The sequence below is a fragment of the Gymnodraco acuticeps genome, unplaced genomic scaffold, assembly GCF_902827175.1.
Source record: "Gymnodraco acuticeps unplaced genomic scaffold, fGymAcu1.1, whole genome shotgun sequence".
Taxonomy (NCBI): domain Eukaryota; kingdom Metazoa; phylum Chordata; class Actinopteri; order Perciformes; family Bathydraconidae; genus Gymnodraco; species Gymnodraco acuticeps.
The window spans coordinates 319,009-328,780 of NW_022990389.1; the positions used below are offsets into that span (position 1 = coordinate 319,009).

At 40.7% G+C, this 9,772-nt stretch overlaps 1 protein-coding gene and 1 long non-coding RNA gene across 3 annotated transcripts in view; one reads left to right on the forward strand and one right to left on the reverse strand.

Moving 5' to 3' along the window:
* Positions 1-7,118, reverse strand: part of LOC117551542 (E3 ubiquitin-protein ligase RNF19A-like) — a 35,085-nt gene extending 27,967 nt beyond the window's left edge. For both annotated transcript variants that reach the window (XM_034224444.1, XM_034224443.1), the window contains exon 1: positions 6,902-7,118. The gene's annotated coding sequence lies outside the window, so the exon portion shown is untranslated. The remainder of the gene's footprint in view (positions 1-6,901) is intronic.
* LOC117551543 lies at positions 5,460-6,399 on the forward strand. The gene is made up of 3 exons (XR_004569806.1): positions 5,460-5,573; positions 5,752-6,070; positions 6,190-6,399. It is a non-coding gene; the product is annotated as an uncharacterized LOC117551543 (long non-coding RNA).
* Positions 7,119-9,772: the final 2,654 nt, after the last annotated feature.

Genomic DNA, 9,772 nt, shown 5'->3' on the forward strand with positions numbered 1-9,772 from the left:
AGGATCCTGATGAGGGTGCGCAAATATGAACACATCACCCCCATCCTTAAAGCACTACACTGGCTACCCGTGGAACTGAGGATCGAATTCAAGGTCTCCGTCCTCACCCACCAGTGTGTCCATGGAACTGCCCCTCCCTACCTCAAGGAACTCCTCACCCCCCATACCTCCTTGCGGACCACCCGCTCCAGCAACTCCAACTTCCTCAAACCCCCCAGGACTAAGCTCCGTACTATGGGAGACCGGGCCTTCTGCTCGGCTGCTCCCAGTCTGTGGAATGCTCTCCCCGAACAAATGAGAGCACCACAGACCGTGGAGGCTTTTAAAAAAAGGCCTCAAAACTAGTGTTGTAGCGACGCGTCGACAACGTCGACTTCAAAATATCGTCAACGACATATTTCCGCGTCGACGCGTCGCTACACACACGTGGGTCACCCAAAGCAACAAGCAGGTCGCAATCGCACTTCAAACACAATGGAGACTGAAACGGCTACCACCTCCTCCTCACAGGATTGCGCACGAAGCCCCCAAACGAAAACATCTCGCCCTAGGTCTTCAAAAGCATGGGAATATTTAAAAGTTAGTCCAAAACGCAAAGATATTTATATATTTATATCTCACTGAGACTTCTGCATAGCCTAGACCGGAAGCAGCAGCTAGCTGTGGTGGCTACCATTAGCAGCTAGCATTTGCTCTCCGATTTTTACATAAAAATGGAATTATGGATTATAAATTCACTCATGTTTTTATACATAGACGTTAAAAACCTATGGATTAACCGATTCAGCCGCGTTTTTTCTAATTGTAATGCCATTGAACACGTCTTTTGATCAGATTGACAGCTACGGTGGTGAGACGATCTCCCTAGAAGCTCTGTAAAGGTACGTGTTGTGATGACTGTATTTGCTTCGCGAGTCCGGATCACTCAGTGCTGATACTATATACCTAAATAATCTGTGGAGTCTCAGCTTTAATCGGATATCTTGTAAGTGCAGCTACGATAAGTAATAAGGGTACTTTTATCTTGAGTTCTGTGCCAATGTCCGTTAGCATTTTTCGCTCAGGGGTCATTTAGATGCTTCTTATGAGACTTATGTTTTGTTTTGGTAAACATGGTTTGTATTGTCAGTTAGCTGAGATTATTTCCGTTAATCTGGTATAACACATTAATAGGTTCTTAAATATTAAGATCCTCTGAGACACAGTATCGTGAAAAAATTTTTTTTTTACATTACGTTTTTTATGAATTGAACAACAGAAAAATAATCGTTAGATTAGTCGACTAATCGATCAAATAATCGCCCGATTAATCGTTTTCAAAATAATCGTTTCCCCCCAGCACTAGTGTACACATATGAATCATGTCAAAACAGGGCTACATTTGATTTAATTAAAAGGTATAATAAGTGGTAAACTGAAGAGCCGTTTGGGAGCCGAAAGAGCCGGCTCTTCTTGGTGAGCCGAGCCAAATGATCCGGCTCACCAAGAAGAGCCGGAATTCCCATCACTAGTGTACAGCTCTCACTTAACCCAGGCTGGGAACCATGTGGTCCTCTCAACATAAAAAAACATCTAACACAATCACTTTGAAACACTGAATTACACATACATAAACCAAAGCAACTAACTATCAGTTCATGCTGAAGTGTTTTCCAACCATGCTGACACACTGGTTAAACATTAATCCTGATTAAACCTTTCTAAAACTAAGCCTTGTTTTTTTTCCTAGGTCAAGGAAGGTAAATCGGCACATTTTGGTAGTCTAACAGCAAGAAGGGGACCACCCTGGGAGACTCAGCATTGCAACAGAATGCCAGTCATTCCACTTAGTTAATAATTACACCCTCTTTTATACCGGGGCTTAATTTCCGCTGCATGGTAAGGTTTGGCTCAGCTCAACTGTCTTTTAGTACTAGGTAATTTAGGGCATTTTGTTTTACACTGCAGATTGTGCCCTGTAAATGTATAGGTATTAGCCGAGCGTCGTAGGAGTGCTACGTTAAACTGCTGTGATATCAGCTTCAACGCTACACATACACATGGGGTTACGTATGAATGGGTCAAAGGAAACCACCAACAAACAGAAAATGAGATATACACCTAGGGACAAGCAGAGAGAAAAAAGCTTTCAAAGGACTTGTAGAAGGACAGGGAGACAACAATGATGGCAGGCTTGGAATGAGGCAGGCACGCAGACAAATGTTAACATGCAGCAGCTGAGCCAGTGCATTCAGCCAGTCAGTATCACTCCAACTGCATTCCTGGCCTGTCTGTCTCCTGTGTAATGCTGCCCCTATGCACATTCCTGTTCTGTGAATGCTTTAGTTAGGCTTCCACTGCATCATGAACAGACACAGAGCAACCTCTTGGCGGACAAGCTTAACAGCTATTGATTGATTTAAAATGAAAGTCAAACAGTGTCCCTCCCGTTTGACCAAAGTGTGGAGCAAGCTGAAAACGCAGGTTGTGGTCAGTGGCTGTATCAAAATGACAGGCTGAACCTTGTTATAGTGTGTTCACAGAAGACATTCAAAACAATCAGTGTGATCTTCCTCAGTTGCAGGGATTAGAGACAAACATTATACAAAGAGAAGATTGAGAAAATAGGCCTATTGGTGATGCATTGTGCTTTGAGTCTGACCCAACAAGAAACAAAGGACTAAAAATGATAAAACAACAAGAAAGGCCTTGTTGAATGTACAAAGAGAGGCAAGGCAGACCAACAGGGAGAGAAGTTTCCAAGCCCAACAAAGCCAGTACAGTCTCCAGCTGTCCGCCCCCTTTTCCTTTTCACTCAAGTGGGGAGGAAATTAGGTAAACATCCTGGCATTTCGGCAGCCGATTGATCCCTATCTATCGTGGGTGGACCACATACCCTCTAGGGAGGTCCAGGGGAAAATAACATTTTATACATTTTAATGTGATATGCATCGACCTCGGACACTTTGAGAGCAAAATATAAATGTTGTGCCAATAAAAAATGTAATCATAAACAAATTCCATGGAATAGGTGTATACATCACAACGCACTTTTTCCTGATAACATTTTCCCATACACTGCCAATAGATGAGAGTAACACCTACGTCACTTCCGGGCAAAAATTCCGGCACCGCCCACTTTTGGGGGAAAACAACGCTGTCATTTGAATGGCGGTCAATACAAATTCTGAAGTTTTTGCCAATCCGATCAATTTTTTTTGAAAACCGTAGATTTTTGGATCTTCAAAGAGCCCGATTGCAATGGCCAGACAGGCAAACAATTACATTTGATCATTGGTAATCGACAATCGGTCTTGATATATGGTTAAATTAAAATCAGTAGGCGAGGCTGTAATTTCTCCAGCTGTTACTCTCATGAGCGAGGCGGAACATAATAGTTGTATCATGCCAACAAGCTGCCGTGTCGTTTATTGCACCTCAAACATTAAAAATAATCCAGAGTTCAGTGTTTCTGTACTTCCTCTAAGAAGAAAGGACAGTAAAAGAAGAGCTCTGTGGCTTCAGGCTCGATCGCCATTCAAATGACAGCGTTGTTTCCCCCAAAAGTGGGCGGGGCCGTAAAGTGACGTCGATGTTACTCTCATCTATGAAAATCGATAGCCTACTGCTATATTTAACCATATATCGAGCCCGATCGTCGATTTCTAATGGCTTAATGCAATTGTTTGCCTGTCTGGCCATTGTAATCGGGCTCTTTGATGATCCAAAAATCTCCGGTTTTCTTAAATTTCTGATCGGATTGGCAAAAACTTCAGAATTTGTATTGACTGCCGTTCAACTGACAGCGTTGTTTTCCCCCAAAAGTGGGCGGAGACGCTATTTTTGCCCGGAAGTGACGCATTTGTTACTCTCATCTATAGATTTAAAATAGGTAAATGATGTATTGATTGTAGTGTTGCACGGTGTACCGATACTTGAAAGTAGAGATGTCCCGATCCGATCACGTGATCGGGGATCGGAGCCGATCACGTGATTTTTAAAAGATCGGAATCGGGAGAAAAAGATCGAGAATCTTTTTATTTTTTTATTATTATTTTTATTTAATGTTACAAAACAAAAATGACCATGTTCACGTCTTAAAGTCATCCTGAGGCCTTAGTTTTGGTTTAAAATGACCCAACATCATGTATGTGTTGCTTCTTTTGGGCTTGTTTTCAGACCTGGTTGCTTATTTCTCTCAAATCTGGCAACAGAGTGGGCGCAGTGTCTAATAGTAGCAGTAAGCTAACGAGAGGCTAAGTTTAGCTGGTGACTCGGGAGTCGGCACAGAGAAAATGTCAGGAGTTTGGAAGTATTATAAAATTGAAAGTGAAGGCAGTGTAACAGCCAGATGCAATGCTTGCAAGAAGAAGGTTCCGCGTGGTGGAAAGAACAGAGTTCAACACGACCAATCTAATACGCCACCTGAGAAACCAACACCAACAACAACACGGCGAGTACACTAGGGCTGTACCCGAATATTCGTTCGTTGGAGTACTATTCGGGTTTCAATTTCGTTATTCGGAAATTCGTTTTTTCCACGTTTTTTTCAAATTGAATTTATTGAAATCTCCAATATCAACGTAAGAGCTTGTGCCTCTTCGGGGGGTGCTAACACTTAACCATAAACGTTATCGTTTACTTTCTCCGTCTTTATATGTAGATATTACTTTCCTCCGTTAATCTCCGGCACGTTGTTTCCAAAGCAACAACAACTTCCTGTCAACAGCGCTACCTCTCCTTCAAAATAAAAGCATGTCCACAAATAGGAAGCCAAGCCAAATTACACTTAAGTAATGCCGTGAATACACCGAAACACACGTGTTGAAGTGGTTCGCTGCTGATTACTATTGAATTGTGTTACTCCAGTAAGATGGAAATATAATACTTTGTTTATTCATGTTATGTTAAGCTGCTGTTGTTCATTGCATTATTACTAGACTAGTTAGTCTTAAGGCTAGAATTCTGCACACAGCCACCTTTTTATTTTATTTTATTATTTGTGACTGAATGTGAACTTGTGAAGCTAGTCAAGCTACCTCTTTCCAGTAGAGTTATTTGTGTTTTGTTACTGCACTCTCTGCACTCAATTTGTTTACATGGTTATTTTGTGGTGGACCACTGATAACCTTTAGGATATAATGGATAGTTGGGTACTGTCATTTAAATTAAAAAAATAACCTTAAGGGACAACTTGAATGCTTTTTTCATTTTTTTTTTGCATAAAGATCGGATCGGGAAAAATCGGTATCGGCAGATTGTCAAAATCAAATGATCGGAATCGGATCGGGAGCAAAAAAAGGTGATCGGGACATCCCTACTTGAAAGGTACCGCGATACCCTGCCGTTAAAAACGTTACGATTCCTCCGTTTCATTAGTATCGGTACTTTAAGAATGACGGGGGAAAGTACTCCGGTGAGAAAGCGCTGTTTTACTAAGAGCCGTGTGTGTTCAGCGCTCTGCTTCCACTCCCTGCACTGCAGCCGTGCCTGCAGCCCCTCCCCTCTCGTGCACGCTCTAAGTGCCTCCCCTCTCTCGTGCACGCGCTAGCTGCCAGAGCATGTGAGAAAGTTGACCATCTACTGCAGCTCTGGTGAGCGAAATATATTTTATGACATATTTGTTGTTGATTGATATCGTCACCACGGTGACGAGTGTCTGTGTTTTCCTTACAGTCTTTGGTGTTTTCATGATGAAGCATTACGGTGGTTGTTGTTGTTAAGTATTGCTTTGTTTTGTATTTTGCTGAAACTATTTCTTTCTTTACACAGTGAAAACAATATTTGGGATGTGATGACACTGTCGGCCATATAGCTCAATATCCAACAACTCAGCTCTCAACATATTGGACTGAGCTAGGTACCCCCACGATACAAGTCAGGAGGATCACACACTGTGGCATAGTTCTTTTTTACCACCACAAGTGGACAACCGTGACAGGGCAAATGAAGTGGGCCAAAACATATGGAGCAAGTCTTTAGTCTTTCTTAAGCCAAGGACGATAAGCAGAACTACTACACCAGATGGCAACAGCAACACATTCACTTCATTGACAGTTCAACTGCTTGCTCAGTAAGACTTTCCTTCCAGGTTTGAACATTTGTTGATTAATTGCACAATAACTGTCTGTAACATGATTAGGTAGACTTTATATCTGTTGAAACGTGCTTTTAATCTTAACTGATGGAAGGTCTCCATTTTCATCTCAGATTGGCACATATTACAAGAAGAAGAAGCATCAACGTGTGTGACATGGTCAGCTGCATGTCACCTGAGGAACCCCACAACATAGAGGAATACAGACAACACAGTCTGGCCGATTCCTCACCACAAGAAAGAGAAGCATCAAGCACCTAGTAGCTACCCACCTGAGAATTCAATCATAATAATGATAATAATAAATGTACTTGTAACAACGATACCCGTGTTTACAATGTAGTTGACAGTGTGACGGAAACAAAACCAAAACCATTACTGTTCCTCTGTTCAGTTGGTATCTTGTCATGGCAGTCTTAGGCAAATCCACCCTGTTGCCTAAGTCTAACACACTGCTGCAGAAACTTGCTGCTTGACTCAAAATCTTTAATTGACTACCAACTAAAGTGTAACGATCATATATTGGTAAGCAGCTGGCGTTCAGTGCTGAACTGTTCCTTGTCTGCGACTTCTCTATAACGTTAGATTGAAAGCTAGCTTAGCTACATAGTTCATTGGCTCACAAATGATCACCATCTGGTACATGTGTCCAGGATGGGAAATATGCACATGACGTTAGGGGAATAAATATATGAGCCACTAGAAAAGGTATTACGGGTCTCAGCTTGCCTTACTGACGATGACCAGAACACTAGCCAGCTAACTAGCACACACAACGAGCGTTAGCCGCTGGTTAGCGGTTAGCTAGGAACGATGAGAACATACCGTCTGTTGCTAGTGACACTTGTTCCGCAGACAGTAACGAAGACTAGGGAAATCGTCCTGCCTTCCAAAAACGATTCAAGTTAAGAAACGAGTGGTCCCGGCGCAGTGCTGTGAAGGACTTCCCCACTGCTACTAGCACTTATTTTCCTGCTGTGTTCGGTCCCACCTATCCGTATCCGTTCCGTTTCGAGCGACAACAGCTCCTACAGAGCTCCCTCTGTTGTTTACTGTTCTCGTTCTAGCTCAGATATTCAAATCGCATCGCGAGATTTGGACCAAGGTTTCATAGGCCTCAAGTAGTGTAGGTTCAAGATCAGCACCACACTTTGGCTTCTGTACAAATGTTAACATGTTAAACATGAGACATGATATCAAATCTGCACAACATTATTAATATTTTATTTAATATATAAATACCATAACTGAAGATGATCACTCCTCTTCTCTATTCCCAATGTATGTTTTCCAACATTTTATTTTCTGTTGGCTATAACTGTGTTACTTAATTAATTCTTTGACATTACAAATATAAAAGTACAGTTCAAAGCTTTATGGTGATTTAACGATTTCTCAGTCCACAGCAACTAAATAATTTATAATGTATAAGGTTAAATAAATAGCGCCTTAAAAGGTAATAGTAAATTCCATTAATAAATCACAAAACGAATGAACTAAGCATGAATAATTATTGAATGGACACATATGGTGTACAGTAGAGTAGTAAGTACGTCAAATATCTTGCTGATGGACTAGCACAAACTGCAGTTCCAGACAGACGCATCTGATCCAATATACAGAGGATTACATGATAGCTCTGTGTGTTTTTGTATAATTGTACAAACTGCCACTCAAATATTTAGACACGTGAGAATCAGTTTGTGTCCTTGCAGCAAGGATTCATTACAGCCTCAGAAGCAAGGAAAAAACGAATAAAACAATTGACAGCCTGAACCAGACTGGAAAACATGTGACAGCAGCAATCGAGGATAAGCGTACACACCTAAGTGTGTATGTATGTACACAACTCTAAATCCTACGCTACACAGAAGCTCCCTCCATATCATAATAATACACAAAATAAAGCAGAGGGACCAGATTATGCTTTATAAAATGTGGAAAAATAAATATTTGTATTCAAAATCACCCGTTTGTAATCATAAACAGATAAACAAATATCATGACATAAAAATCCTATAAAATGTATAATTGTTTTGGGTCAGTCATGTTCTGAAATGTGTTAACTGTCTGGTCCAGCTTAAACAAGGGCTGATCTTTTGCCTGGGAGTATTGGTGCTGCAGTGTGAAGGAAGAGTCTGTGATAGAAGAACACCATCAAATACGTTCCAAATGAAGTGGAAGAGAAGCAACACCAAGGACGATTCCACCCTGAGATGTCTCCATGATTAACTTCCTGTTGTTACCCTACCTGAATAAAGAATGAAAATGTAGAAGGTCCACGTTATAAATGTTGGGGTAAAAAACATAGGGGAAAATGTGTGCGAGATGTGGCAGAAAAACCCATCACAGCATTGGAAAGGCTTTTCACACGGGTACATCTGTAACTTCCATCCTCTTGACACTTTCGTAATTATTAAATTCCAAGAGATTGTCCAAGTTCCCCTTTGTTTAAAGGAGAACACATGGGATTAAATGGGATTTTGACCGGGTTGGGAGGGTTACTTTCATTACAATCAGTAACCATAATCTCAGTATCACAATATATAAGTAATGTAAACTGGTTTCTTTCCAATTCTTCTGAATGCCCTCAATATCAAATGCAATGCAAATAAGAAAATAAATATACATAAAATGGCAATATCTTTACAAGATATTTATTACCAAAAACAAGTCCTCTTAAATGATAGGCTCTACAGAATAGTAGTTTACAAATGCTGTTTTAGTTTAATGAATGAATAAAGTATTTCGGTTTAACAAATCATCCGCTGCAGATATTTGAAATAAAGAATGTAAGTTAAAAACAACAGACAGGTCATCGCCCTCTTTACTTTAACCTTGTATTGCAAAATAGTTATAATGTTTATCATTTTTATAAACATCAGTAATCTGATCAGGTTTTTTCTTTTTATGTAACTGGGGAGTATAGTCGTCTTTTTTTGTATCCTGATCCTGTGACATGATCTGTTAATCCCAAAGCCTGTCATTTGACAATTATTAACATATAACGATGTACTATTTTAAGTGCAGGAAAGTTAACAGAATGGGCTCAGTGGGGAAAGCTGTAGAGGCTGAGAGACACTATGATGCACAGAGGGCCTTTCCTGATCGTGTGATGGAATGCACATACACTTCCATTCACAAGTAATGCCCTTTTCTTTCAAAGAAAATACCATACAACTCTGAATTAATTACATTTGGAGCAGCATCTCAAAAATCTATTTTGTATCACAGTAGAAAAGTTGGTGGAGTTTGCAATGTGAAAATCCATGTCATCCAAATCAATGTTAAACATTCGGACCTGTTGCCACTTAAAGCTTTTCCACTTTGTGTGGGGATATGAGTTGCACTAATTAGACAGCTGTAAACAATGTAGCCACTTACCATTGGGATCTGTCCACAGTAAGCAAAACATACAAAAGCCTATAGACTTCCAACTGCTGTATAGGATGCCTTAGTGGCTATTCCAAGAACGTTTTTAACAGATGCACAAGGCTATGATTGTAAAGAAAGTGCTAATGAGTTACCATCAGTACATGCACCAAAATTGCCGGTGAAGTGGGAAGAAAACAGGGACACCTGGTGGAAGAAAACAATAGCGTCTTTCCCATAGGCAGGACCACTATACAGTATGAACATTAATCTGCAGCTACAAACACCAACTCAGGAAAACAGCTTCCGAATCTGTTCTGTCAC